This window comes from Panthera leo, chromosome D1 (assembly GCF_018350215.1).
Source record: "Panthera leo isolate Ple1 chromosome D1, P.leo_Ple1_pat1.1, whole genome shotgun sequence".
In the NCBI taxonomy this organism is placed as follows: domain Eukaryota; kingdom Metazoa; phylum Chordata; class Mammalia; order Carnivora; family Felidae; genus Panthera; species Panthera leo.
The window spans coordinates 96,930,230-96,944,273 of NC_056688.1; the positions used below are offsets into that span (position 1 = coordinate 96,930,230).

The following is a 14,044-nucleotide window of genomic DNA, read 5'->3' on the forward strand; positions in this document are numbered from 1 at the left end:
TTTGGCTGCAAACAAAATCGTGGGCTCTCGTCTCCCCTTGGCCGGGTTCAGCTCTGTAGACAAACGGCTGGACCTCTCTGAGCATCATCTCCTTCCTTAGCTAGTGAGGAGGACACGAGCCGCTTGGTTGGGAGAGTTATAAAGTTCACCTCTTTCATTTCTCGTTCATGCAGATGGCACAGTGGAACCGAGGCAGGCAGGCCGGGCTCCATCATCAGAGATGGGTCCCTTAAACCATTAGGTTCCTCCTCCGGGTCCCTTTGGCACCAAATGGCCAGGTCCAGGATGCTGGGCACTTGCCTGGAGGGTCTGTGGGGACCCCCTCGTGAGAATGGGTGAGCCTCACTTGGCAGACATTGTCGAGAGAATCGCTTACGCCTTCTGTTTTCTCGTCTCTGAACAATGCACCCATGTTCAGCTACATCAAGCCGCTGTGGCTGAGGCTCACTTTTCCCCATCTGAGAAATGGGAAGAGCGTAGGAAGAGCAAAAATCAAAAGGAAAGAGAGCTGCAGTGGATGCACAGCTCTGGTCTTGCCTCCTTCCGGTGAAAAGAAGATGCTCCCTGACAGGACGAAGGGGTTCGCAAGTGCAAGGCTGTGGCCACTGGGGACAAGGGGTCTCAGGCTCCCGGGGGCCCCACATTCTTCATGCTCAGCTGAGCATCACAGAGGTGTCTGTCTCCCGCAGGTGCTCCTGGGGAGGGCACCGGAGACCCTGGTTGGCCCGTGCCGTCCGTCTTCAGGAACCCCCAGACCTGATGGGGACGTGGGGACAGAGGAGCTGGTTACTATGGATGGTTGCACAGAGAATAAGCGGCTCAATGTGTTAATTTACGGGGTTGTACATGCCCTCCTCCCTGGTCCTGCCACCGTCCCCGAGCCACCCAGAGCTAAGGGCTCGGATTGGGAGTCCCTCGCCCACTGGGCAGGCCCCCCAGAGACCCTCGCCAGCAGTGCCGGGGTCTACCGCTCTATGCCCAGTTTCACGCAAGATGGGGGCCCCCCGGTCCCCAAGAAAAAAGAATCCCAATCTTTCTGAGGATGTCAGGGCTTGCCTCAGCCCCACTGTGACCCTGGGGCACAATTAGCAGGCCCATTCTGGGTCTCATTATGGGAACAGAGGGTGGTGGGGCCGAATGACAGGGCTGGTGACACAGAGAAGCGGAAGCGCCCTCCCTCCCCCACGCTCTCCCTCCCCCACTCTCCCAGGGAGACGGGGGCAGGTGGGGAGGAGGTAGAGACCTAAGCTAAAGCGGGTAGGGCAGCTTCGTTAAGGGCTGTGGGCGGGTGGATCCTGGAGTCACAGGACCCAGCGGGAACTCATCCTGAACTTGTCTTGGCTCCTCTCCCTCTCCCCCACCTCCACATCAACCCCCTGCATTGCTAATTTAAAACAAAGCAAAACAAAGCCCTGGCTTGGCTATGGAGCCATAAAGTGCAGCGCTGTTATCTGTCAACAAGCGATGCATCTGGCTGGCAGTGGCCCAGCCTGGATCCTGTGGCCTGGCATCCGTGTGGGGAGAGGGGCCCCGGGCGGCCTCGGGGTCTCACTGAGGATGCTGCCCCTTCTTGGGGCACAAGACCAAAAGTCTTTGTGGTCCCAGGGCTCAGAAGGATGTCTGTTCCACCTAGGGGCCAGGTAGAGGTGTAGGGTGGCTAACGTGGGGGGCAGGCAGAGGAAGAGAGAGGCAGAGAGGGGGTGGGGAGGGGGTTGGGAAGAAAGAGAAAGACAGTGAGCTGAGTACACAGCAAGGGAGAGAGGCATTGCTAGCAGGAAGCCGGAGAAAGACTCCTCTTTGGGCTGATCACCTCCCTCCCACCCTCCCTCCCTTCTTTCATTGCTTCCTCTTCCAGGAAGACATCCCAGCTTTCCACCTCCTCTAGAATCCTACTGACTTGGGATTCTAGGACGTCAACTCTGAATCAGCGATCTTCAACACGGGGGCTTAATGTGTAAAACGTTAGTAAGTCCAGCTGTTGGGAGCTAAGCGTGAGGGTGGGTACGGTGCGTAGACTTCATCTGTTCTTTGTGCAGACCCCCGAGGGAGAGACGGGAGGGCCTGAAGAACGTAACCTGGAACTACTGATCACGGGCACTCCCCGTTTTACAGAAAGTGGCGGCAGATTCTGTATGACGTGATTCCCGGGTCCTCTGTGCGTCAAGCACTTACTTGCCTGGGCCGGGCACCGTGGGAATCGCTTACTCTTGGGAATCCGCTAACTCGTCTAATCCCCAGCTCAGGCCGGTGAGGTGGGACTCTGATGGTCCACACTTTTGCAGGCATATAACCTGAGGTTTAGAGGGATGAGGAACTTTTCCAAGGTCACCCGGGTGGCAAGTGGCAAAACAGATTCAAACCCGGGCCTGTGGGACACGAAAACCTGATCTCCGGACCACTGAGGGCTCCCCACCTACCACCAGTCCCACCCCTCGTTGCAGACTCTGGTGGCAGATCGGTTCCCACGGAAGCCCACTCATGGGTAAGGTAGCCCTCCAAAAGCTGCTGTCCTGTCCGCTTAGCCCGGCCCTTCGGCCATTTTAGGGTCCCCGAATGGCAGCTTTGCAGAGGAGCCTTTGCAAAGGGTATCAGCAGCCGTCCATCCACTCCAAACCAAGCGGCCGGCCTATCACAGACCTGGCACACGGTGGGCACGCCACCCGCCTTGCAGACTGGGGCTGGACTCAGACATCGGAAAGCTTTGATCTCCTTGTGGCACTGGTCTTCACCAGCTGGCTCAAGACCAAGGCGAGAGGTCACTCGGACCCCTCATTCCTGAGGCCTCACCTTGCGGGTCCACGGCTGGAGCGGTGAGGTGAGGTGGGGAGGAGCTGGGGGCTGCCGGTGCCCACTGCTCTGATCCATAAACTCTGGAGGACGAAAGCAAGGCACCGTCCGTGGCTGCAAGAGGCTCAGCCCCTCGGGGTCCCGAGAAAGTGATGCAGGCGGTGGACTCGTCCATTCCCCCTCTTCCTCCCATTAACACAGTTCTGTCTTCCCACGGTTTGTTTAACCCATTCTTTTATGGATCCATCCACCTTCTACCTGCCCTTCTGTCCGTCCCTGTGTTCATCTGTCCTTGCTATCATCTATCCATCCGTGATGCGTCCATCTGTCCATCCATGCTGCGTCCATCTATCCATCCGTGATGCGTCCATCTGTCCATCCATGCTGCGTCCATCTATCCATCCGTGATGCGTCCATCTGTCCATCCATGCTGCGTCCATCTATCCATCCGTGATGTGTCCATCTGTCCATCCATGCTGCGTCTATCTGTCCATCCGTGCTGCATCCATCTATCATCCATGCTGGGTGCATCTGTCTGTCCATGCTGCATCCATGTGTCCGTCCATGCTGCGTCCATCTGTCCGTCCATGCCGCGTCCACCTGTCATCCATGCCGCGTCCATCTGTCCGTCCATGCCGCGTCCATCTGTCTATCCGTGCCGCGTCCATCTGTCCGTCCATGCCGCGTCCATCTGTCATCTATGCCGCGTCCACCTATCCATTCGTCTTTCCATCCCTGCTAGTATCCATCCATCCCTGCAACCAACTATAACCTAGTTCCTCTTTCCCACTATTCAAGTGCTTTTTATAGATCCATTCTCTACTCATCCATCCATCCATCTATCCATCCTTCTGTCCATCCTAGCAGCTGTCCACCCATCTGGCTGTTATTTGCTGAGTCAGGAGCTGAGACCCCAGAGGGAGTAAGATACTGTCCCCATCCTTAACTCATAGTCTGATAGATGAGAAAAATCATATGGAACAAAATATATACCGTGCTGCGTGTGATGTTGACTTCGACTTTACCACCTATACACGTAAATGGTTATCAGAGCCCAGAGAGCAGTGACTAATTGTGCCTGTGGAGGTCTGGGAAAGTTTCTCCGAGGAGATACTGAAGGAAGGTTTTGAAGGATGAGTAGGAGTTTGCCAGGTGGTTTGGGGAGTGGGAGGGGAGGTGTACTTTCAGGGTTATAAAAGGAAAAAGGGACTTCCAGGCAGAATGAAGAGCAGTGAGGTTGGTGGGGTGTGTGGGTCCAGGTGAGTTCAGTTTCACTGTGGGGTCTGTGCATATTGGTGTGGACCTGCGGATGGGCTGGGAAAGGCAACTGGGGCTCAGATGAGCAAAGGCCCCATGTGTTGGCAAAGGGGAGCCAGGGGACCCACCGATGCAAGAGAGAGACACATGAATGGGCTCAGTCTGACAGCAGGCCAGAGGGCAGGTTAGAGGGAACAAGGCCACATGCTAGCGGACCAGCCAAGAGCCCGTTTGCGGTAAGCAGGCAGGCAGCGATAAGGCTCAGCCAGGCAGGGACAGGCAGGGGCAGTGAGGGGCAATGGCAGAGGAGAGTCACAGGCGACTTGGGAGACCTGGGATGGAAGAGAAACAATGGCGGGAAAATAGGAGTCTCTGATCTCGGTGTCGGTTACGCAAGGTGCTCTGTTTGTGAAAAGTCAGTAGGCTGTGTCCTCATGGCATGTGCACCCGTGTGTATGTATGTTCCGTCTCAATTTAAAAATAGAGCGGGAAACATCAAGGTAGATATTAAAGTCTCTTCATCCAGGACACTGGGTCTCATCGAGGACACTAAAGTAGCTCTCAGGCTTTTTCTTACAAATCGAGGGCTGGTTTCCCTCACACAGAACAGCTTTGCTTTCTTTGGAAGAAAGAAGATCTGAGTTTTAAGCTAGACCTTAAGACAGTGGGGGGAACTTGGCTAATAATATTACGTTCGCTGCCCTTGATTGAGCTCTATATTTTGTGGATTTTATTTGATTTTTTATGTTTTAAGGTCTCTGAAACCAGGACGCATTGTAGGAAAAGGGCCATGTTATGATTAACTAAATTAGGCAGTAAAATAATGGTGTGATTATAACTGGAGTCTTTTTTTTGAGAGAGAGAGAGAGAGAGAGGGAGGGAGGGCGCCAGTGAGCAAGGGGCAGAGAGAGAATCCCATAAGGGAGAGAGAGAGAGAGAGAAGTGGGGCTCACCCAAAGCAGGGCTCGTGCTCACCCAAAGTAGGGCTTGAGCTCACCCCATGTGGGACTCACACTCAGGAACCGTGAGATCATGACCTGAGCCCAAGTCAGATATGCTTAAGGACTGAGCCACCCAGGTGCCCCCGATGAGTCTTAATTCAAGAAGTAGGGTGCTGTGTGCCAGGATCTCTGGGGTCCCGTGGGTACATTTTCCGGGTAACCCTCACACCATCGTATGAGGGATCGGCTGTTGTTAGCTGTTTCCCGGATGAGGAGTTGCAGCCTGAAGTCGGGTGGTCACGTGCTCAAGGTGACAGAGCTAGTCAGAAGTGGACTCAGGATTTCAAGGCATCTTTGTTCAAAGAAGGAGCAAGTCTGGGGCCGGGAGGGTGGTGGCTTTTTCTTCCCAGAGCCTGAGACAGCCGGGTCAACGGCGAGCACTACCAACTTTCAACGCAGCCTCTTGTCACCCAGGCCCGTCCCCCTCTTGGCCCCGAAACCATGGGATTCTTTCCCTGGTCCCAGGAGGGCTCCCACTCTGACATCTGTGGTGACCCCCCCCCCCTCCTGTGGAGAGGAGGGGGATGGAATGAGATCTCAGGGGATGGAGGGGGGAAGAAATTCCAAGCCCAGCTGGTTTCCTTCACATAATGCAGATTTGCTTAAATGGGAATTAGGATTAGTGCTGGATTTTGCCTTTCCTGGCAGACTGGTAATAAACTAATCTCCTCTCAGACTGCAGGAAGGCAGAATTCCATCGGAGAGGGAGACAGCTTCAGGCTCAGGAGTGCAAAACCCATAAAGTAATTTTATTATTGACAGGCCCTGCCCACACTGCCTGACACGCAGCCCGCAGCTTCTTCCTGATGGGGCTGCAGCCTTTAATTTCGTTAATGGGTGACATTCACCTGGGCTGCGTGGCTGATGGGCACACTTGACATTAATACGTGTTCCCCGTGGTCCCCAGAGCTCATAAAAGCTCATTATCAGCTCTGAGCCCGTAAATGTAGTTCCCGGCTCAGGTGGGCACGAGTTCCTCAGACATGTCCCCAGGCAGTGGAACAGTGGCCATCTGCGGGGGGCCAAGAAATAAATTCCTCCCTTTGTCCAGGGTACTTGGCCTCCCAGCCATCTGGGAGGTGATCGGAAAAGAAACTCTACAGGCAGCAGAACCCTGGGTTCAAATCTGCATCCAAGAAAAGGAGCTCTTTCTGCCCTGCTATTGGAGGGGAGTTGATCCAGTGTTCGGGGAAGGCTGTTTGTCAGAATCTATTCAACATGTGGCCACGTCCAGAGCCCCGGTCCAGCCATCCCACGTCCAGGCGTCCGGGCTGTGGACTTGCACCAACATTCCCACACGGTGACGTAAGCAGGCAAGGGATCACGGCCACAAGCTTGCAATGGCTGGAAATGGAAACATGCCCTATATGGAAGGTGGGGCAGGTAAATAGGTACTGTCCGCACCTGCTAAGAGACACTGAGCAGCTGTGAAGAAAACTCAGGAAGATCTAGATATCCTTAGAGCCATACGGAGACGTGGTGGTCCTGTTAGCGGGGGGCCGGGGGTGGGGGTGGGGTGGAAACCGTGGGCGGCAAGGTCCCATGTGTGCAGGGTCCCGTGGGCCCACACGGGCGCATGCTCCCGCACACGTGTGACTACAGAGAGTAAAGCCTACCAGGTCATATTATGGACGTTTTGCAACGGATAAGGAAGAACTTTCACTTTCGTAATTACAAGTGGAAAATATGTGCGTATACTTCCATATCCCTCCCCGTATGTCCGTGTCTGTGGACGTACACGTGTATGTGCATGCATACAGATCATGGATTCCTCTGATTGTAGCCTCGGTCTGGTCCATGATACATGAGGTTCCCAGGGCCAACTCTGCCTGGGTGGGCATCTGAGGCAAAGATGGCCCCAATGAGGCCACATCCTCTGGCCAAGCCCTGTTCCCCATCAGTTCGCGGGGAGTTCTGGGAACCTCATCCATGCGTGAGGTGCATGGAGCTGGGATCTGTGGCGTAGACCCAGAATTCATTGCTCTCCCGCTATAGCAGGTTTGACCTCCCACGGACCTGGCTTCTAGTCCTGGCTCTGCCCCGTCTCGCCCTTACAACCTTGGCCAAGTTATCTGACTCCTCTGGGTTCATGGCCCTCGTCCCCAAAGTGGGGATACTGTCCCACAGGATTGTAGAGGGTTTCGGGATTGTTGTCATCATCTGAGACCACACGAAATTTGACCAGGCCTTCTACTGTGTGGGCTGGTCCTTGAGAGCGGAAGGAGTCTGGGAGGTTTGGGGGTCAGGGGGCTCGGCTGTCCCGTCTCTGCTGTAAGTTTTGCTCTTTTGTTCCTCAGCCGTGCGTGTGCACAAGCCGGTCCCCGCCCCCCACCCCCCCGGGACTGGCCTCAGCCTTGGCTGGCAGGTATGTGGCCTGGACGTGGCGAATTTGATCCTTGTCCTGTGACCTGGGGACTCTTCGTCAAACTGACAGAGGAAGTGGGGGAGAGGCCGGACTTCTGGCCCCTGCACGCTGGGGCTGAGTTGTTTTTTTTTCACTACCAAAGACCTGTCCTCTCTATTATTTATCTCTTCACGGATCCCAGATCCTGAAAGTATTGGTCTGCCCCAAAAAGCCTGCATTCATTAAGCAGTGATTAATTGTCTCTCACGTTTTCAAAATTACTCAGAAAGCCTTTTTTTTTTTTTTTCCGCCTGAGGAAAAACAGAGTTTCCACAGCAGATTGGTAATGTTGTAGCTAAGAGCAAAGAAACGCGATGCGATGTTGTGGTTAGCGTGTGTGATGTCATCACGTGCCCGTTGTCCAGGCTCCTGGGCTGACTTTGGAAGGCCGAAAACGGGCTCCGGTCGGTAGGCTCTGGGGACGCCATCCTGGAAGCCTCGGTGGGGCTGAGTTCTGTCTCTCTGGCCGCAGATGCCCGTCTGGCTTCTGCGCCTGCAGAGACAGAAGGGGTTGTTCACGGGGCTGTTCTGGGGAGAAGAGCAGGACCTCGGCGGCCAGGTGCGCACCTGAACTGAGGCCGCCCCCAGCAGCCGCATGCCCCGCGAGCCGTTGCCTTTTGAAAATTTAGGTCTCTCTCTTCTCCTTCCACAGTTCATCCTGAAGCCATCAGAGAGAGACCTCAAGAGAATCCTGACCCTCCTGGAAGGAACAGACACCAATTGGAAGAGGTACGGTTTGGCAACATGGCGGCATCTTACTCTCGTGAGAGTCTGATCTTCTCTCCTCTGCCCTTCCCACCCCACAAACCCTCCACTGCTCAGTGAGAGAGCCTTCCGCTGATGCTGGGGTACAAGGGCAAGCAAAGGGCCGCTTCCCTCTTGTCCCCACCCCAGACATTTTTCAGGGTTGGGGAGGACACCTGAAGCGTGAGCAGAGAGAGGCAGGTGCTGAGGTGGGGTCTCCCTGGGGCTGGCTGCTGCCCCATGAGGTGGCCACCCGTCACGGTTGCTCCTCGGGGTCGTCTGAGGAAGTGAGGGTTGACGCATGGGAGGCAGTGAGCCCTCCAAGGGAAGGCACCATGATCTTGGGATTGTGAGAAGGAGAGAACTTTCTGGAATGACTCCCTCATCCCCACCGTCCATCTCAGGACTCTTGGATACGGTTCATCCCCAGGAGGGAACTGAGAATGGAAGAGTCTTTGGTCCGCTTCTTGGTTTCTGGGAGCTGCTGGGGCTGCCCACGATCCCAGAACTGGTGATGGGCCGGGTGGCCTGATGGAAGGTTCCTGAATGAAGAGCCAGGACATCTGTCCTCTGGCCCAGTCTCTGCCGCCATTGTGCCTCAAGGGCCCTGATAAGCCATTTCGTTCACGGGGCCTCATTTTCTCGCCAGTAAAATGGCAGCGGCTTGAAACTCTGTTCCAGCCCTCGCGGCCTCAGTTTCTGAGGCTCCCAGCCCAGGGCTGGACCTGAGGAAGTGATGGGTGTGGTGAAGCAGCAAAAAGGCAGAAAGGGAGTCGGGGGTTGGGAGGGCTGCGGAGAGGAAGGGCGTTGGAAAGCTCTGGGGAGATTTGACTGCCAGGTTTGGCCAAAGGATGTGCCTCAGACCCTCAGTGGAAAGACCACAGAGTCTGAGGTGCCAATGGACTGAGTTTGGGACCCGGCCGATCAGAAGCGTCAGATCAACAACGGAAGCCCTGACTGAGGGCTTCTGCCTGCCAGGCGCAGTGCTAAGCACCAGCATTCAGTCTCTCAGTGGCTCTGTGGTCTTGGCACTAAAATCACCTCCATCTTAGGGAGGAGAGAATCGGACCTCAGAGACGTTAAGTGACTTGCTCAAAGTCACACAGCAGCGAGTGAGCTGTGGCTGAGATTTGGAGCCCTCTTCAAATACAATTCAACATACAATTCTTGTATGTTTTCCTTTGAGTGACTCTGTGACTTGAATCTTAAGGTTAACAAAATCCTTTAAGCCAAATCACCCCTCGAAATTGCATTTCTTGAAAGGACATAAAAATGATTGGTTTCCTTAGCCTAGAGGGTTTTGTTGTTGTTGTTGTTGTTGTTGTTGTGGTTTTTTTTTTGCTTTTAAACCTTGGGCTCATCATGAAGTCTCTGCAGGTCCTGTTTTTCTGATCTCTAAAAGGGGAGCATGACGTCTATCCATGGTTGTTCTGGGGAGAAGATGAAATGAGGGAGGTACGGAAGCCTCCCCTACACACCCTTCCCCCTGCCTTTGCACCCCAAAGCTGCTGCGAGAGTCAATGGGGGGTACACGCTGGGGAGTCCCACACCCAACCGTGTGATGGCATTTGCAATTCCAGATGTTTCTGGTGCTGTGGTTGGGAAGCACTCGGCCACTTTCCTAGACACTGATCTGATATTCCGCTGGCCTCTGAGCTCATCCGATCACTTCTGGAGTGAGCCGCAGGCCGGCCAGGATGTTTCAGGCCAGGATCCAAGGCACGGTGGCTGGCTCCCAGAGGCGGATAAAGCCAGGTCAGGCGGGGCCCCAGACAACGGTGGCGTAGGAGCGGAAGTCCCGTGCGCCTGGCGGCCCACCCTGTCCTGCCAGCTGCCTGGGCCATAATCTCAACCGTGAGCCTCCTGGCAGCCTGCCCTGCCCCCCACAGGAAGCCATTGCCTTATCTCAGAGCCAGGATCCCGCACGCTTTTCTTAATCAGGAGAAGGCGCTGAAGCGCGTCGGAAAAAGCTTAACTTCCCCAGGACCTATCTGCTAGGGATGTTTCTCTATCAGGGGAAGCCATGGGGCTCCGTGTCTGAGAGGAGAGAATCTCTTTAAGTACAGAAAAAAGCAGCAGGGGTGCTTTTGTTCTTGGTTTACCTTCAAGAAGTTTGCAAGGGAGCAGAGTGATGTAGTCTTGCCCCCCTCGTTCGCTGGGAAACAGATGCATGTTGTGGAGTCACAGGGAAAATACAAAGATGACCATAAGCAACGGGCAGACAGGTGTGTGCTGTTGTGGGAAGTGTCTGCTGGGGTTTGGGGCCAGACTGATGGAAGCTGGGTCCCAGGTCCGCTCTTGGGTAGCTCTTTGCCTCCGGGTGAGTGATTTTGTCTCCAGAGTCTCAGTTTTCTCATCTATAAAATGGGCAAATAGCATGCCCAGGAAACCTCCCGCGGGACACTCCTGCTTGCTTTGAACAGCAAGCCCCCTGGGATAATGTGGCCTTCCAAGGTGACCTCCTTGAAGAGGCTCAGGCTCTTGGGACGTAAGAGTCCGGTGTTTGGGACCAAACAGTGAGGTTACCCTGGAGACACATACCTCTTTCTGCGCGTGGTCTAAAAAAGGGCCGAGAATGGGGCCTGGGTTGTGTCAGCTCTCCGTTCTGACACCCTGGGGCGTGGGGCCACCTTGGGTGTGAACAGTTCTTCCTGAGCCTTTATCCCATGGTTTATACTTCACTCCTGGTGACATTTACTGGATGCTTTCTGTAGATAATCGTTGATCCCTCCTGTGCCCCAAGGGGCAGATATTAGTAAGCTTTATATAGGTGAGGATAGCTGGGATTCAGAGAAGTTGTAAATTACTCCAGGTTTCATGTCTAAAAAGCAGTCACATTAAGACCTAAGCACGGGGCTCCTGCCCCAAGGACGACGTGTTTGCCACAGCACCCATGGTGCCCTCAAAGACACCCCATGCGGGACCCTTCCACACCAATAGAGGTCTACACCACACCCCACAGCACCACCGTGGCTTCCCAGGGTGCCACTGACAGCACCCATACAACCTCTGTGTCTCCCCATAGCACCCACAGAGGTACCCACAGCACCCACGAGGCACCCTGCACGACACGCAGCATCACCCCGTGGTGCTCACGGCGGTCCTCCTCCTGTGTTTTCCACCCAGCCTTGCACAGAGTTCAGAGCTCCGGGAGACCAGGAAGCCCACTGATGGTTTTAATCTCCCCAGCCAGCCCTCTGCAGCAGGCTGAGGGAGCCAGTGAAGGCAATTGCTAGGAAGCATGGGGATCTGCCTCCTGCTGAGATCTGACAGCAGGAAGCAGGTGGCAGGGAGGGGGAGACAGAAGCCTGGCTTCCCTAGGAGAACCTGTCCCCGGACTCCAGTTTATCTGCTTTTTTTTTTTTTGTTGCTCATACTTTTGGTATCATACCTAAAAATCCAGTGCCACAGGCCATGATGATTCACCCCTGATTTTTCTTCTAGGAGTTTTATGGTTTTAGCTCTTATATTTAGATCACTGATCCATTTTGAGTTAATTTGGGTACATAGTGTGAGGCAGGGGTCCAGCTCCATTCTTTGGCATGTGGTCCTCCAGTTATCCCAGCACCACTTGTTGAAATGACTATTTCTTTCCCCATTGAATAGTCTCTGCACTCTTATTGAAAACCAGTTTGCCATAGATATATAGGTTTGTTTCTCTTGGTTCTGTTCCATTGGTCAATGTGTCTGTCCTGAAGCCTGTATCATGCTGTTTTGATTACTGTAGCTTTTTAAAACAATTTTTTTTATGTTTTTATTTCTTTTTTAGAGAGAGAGAGAGACAGAGCGAGTGGGAGAGGGGCAGAGAGAGAGAGAGAGGGAAACACAGAATTCGAAGCAGGCTCCAGGCTCTGAGCTCTCAGCACAGAGCCAGACATGGGGCTCAAACTCACAAGCCGTGAGATGGTGACCTGAGCCAAAGTCAGACACTCAACCGACTGAGCCACCCAGGCGCCCCACTATACTTTTTTTTTTTCTTAAATTTATTTATTTATTTTGAGAAAGAGCATGAGTCGGGGAGGGGCAGAGAGAGAGGAAGAGAGAGAATCCCAAGCAGGCTCTGAGCTGCCAGCTGACGCAGGGCTCGATCTCACGGATCGTGAGATCTTGACCTGAGCCGCCTCCAAGAGTCACGTACTTAACTGTCTGAGCCACCCGGGCACCTGATCACTATACGTTTATGTGTAACTTTTGGAGGAGTCTTAGTATGTTCTTTTTTTTTTTTTTTAATTTTTTTTTTTAACGTTTATTTATTTTTGAGACAGAGAGAGACAGAGCATGAATGGGGAAGGGGCAGAGAGAGAGAGGGAGACACAGAATCTGAAACAGGCTCCAGGCTCTGAGCGGTCAGCACAGAGCCCAACGTGGGGCTCGAACTCACGGACTGCGAGATCATGACCTGAGCCGAAGTCGGCCGCTTAACCGACTGAACCACCCAGGCGCCCCAGGAGTCTTAGTATGTTTTAAGCTCCCTGGTGATTCTAATGCCCACCCTAGTGTCCCTGGTCTTTAGAGGAAGTTGAGGCACAGTTAGGGAGGCCAGTTGGGAGACTGCCAGAATGATGTAGGGCAGTGCGGGGTGGCCGGGATGCGGTCCAGATGCAAAGCCACAGTTATCGGGGTAAAGAGGTCATGATGGAATTGAGGGAAGTTAGTAAGGGAGATGTTCCCATCCTCCCCAGTCCTCGGAAGGCCTTGGAGAAGCCAAAGGTGAGAGTGGAAGCCAGTGGTCCAGGTGAGCTCCGTTAACCTCCTGCCCACCCCCAGGGTGATTTGGGGGAAGATCTGGGTACTAGTCACAGCTCTGCTCCACTGTGTGACCCTGGACAAGTTGCAGGACCACACTAAACCTCTATAAGGAGGGTCAGTATCGTCTGCTGCGAGCGAGGGTCAACAGGTCAGCTCTGCAAAGGCTAGAAGGGGCTTAAAGGCGACTGAGTGCTTGGCAGAATCTGTACCCCAAAGTTCCTGCCAAGTGCTTGTGAGAATCTGCCCAACTGTGTCTGGGGGATTGGGGCAAACGGCCTCCACCGTGGCCCCTGCTGCCTCGGGCTGTCCCGGGCCGGCTGTGATGGGTCAGAGTGTCTTAGTCTGCTGAGTTGAAATGTACTTTCTTGTACCCTTCATCTGCTTGCCCCTAATCTGCTTTGTGGGCCTGCAGAGAAGAAGCATCACCCCCTTCCTTCCAGGCTGCTGTCCCACATCCTTGTCCCTCGTCACACACCTCCCCTCTGCTGCCGAGAGGTCATGGCTACCTCTGCCTCCCTCTGAGGAGCAGGTCTTAGTGGACTCTTGACTTCTTGTTCCCTTGACCTTCCTCTGGGGGGACTCTAGCCTGAACTTGGCACTTTTATAGTTCAGCCCTCAGAGCCAAGGCCAGAGCTCCGGCCGTGTTCTGACTCCAGCCAAGGTGGGCAGGACCATCACCTCCCTCAGTCCAGACCTTTTATTTCTATTCCTGCAGCCGAGATGGCATTGGGTCCAATGATTTCTGCATCCCGGTTGGATTCAAGCTCCCATCTTTTCGTTGACGAGGTAGAAAAGGGATGCACTCTTGCCATCTACATCACATTTTCCATCTGGTATTTATAAATCATGGTGCAGTTTAATGCAGGAGGGAGAGCATAGCTTTGGCAGTAGATGAACTTGAGAGCTATTGTTTAGCTACTTACTGGTTTGGGCAAATGAACTCTATTACTCTCCTGTTATGTGAAGATAGTCATTGTAATTGCAGGCTTCATGGTCAAGATTAGATGAGATGATGGCTATCAGGTATGTAGCCCACCCCCTGGGAAGGAGTCCACATTCCAGAAAGGGTGGGTATCATTACCGGTGCCATCTGAACCCCTGA

The 14,044-nt window shown here is 53.9% G+C and overlaps 1 protein-coding gene across 4 annotated transcripts in view; it reads left to right on the plus strand.

Annotated features, from left to right (window-relative positions):
- Positions 1–14,044, plus strand: part of TSPAN18 (tetraspanin 18) — a 185,183-nt gene that overhangs the window by 24,906 nt on the left and 146,233 nt on the right. For all 4 annotated transcript variants that reach the window (XM_042904300.1, XM_042904302.1, XM_042904303.1 and 1 more), the window contains exon 2: positions 8,102–8,178. The gene's annotated coding sequence lies outside the window, so the exon portion shown is untranslated. The remainder of the gene's footprint in view (positions 1–8,101; positions 8,179–14,044) is intronic.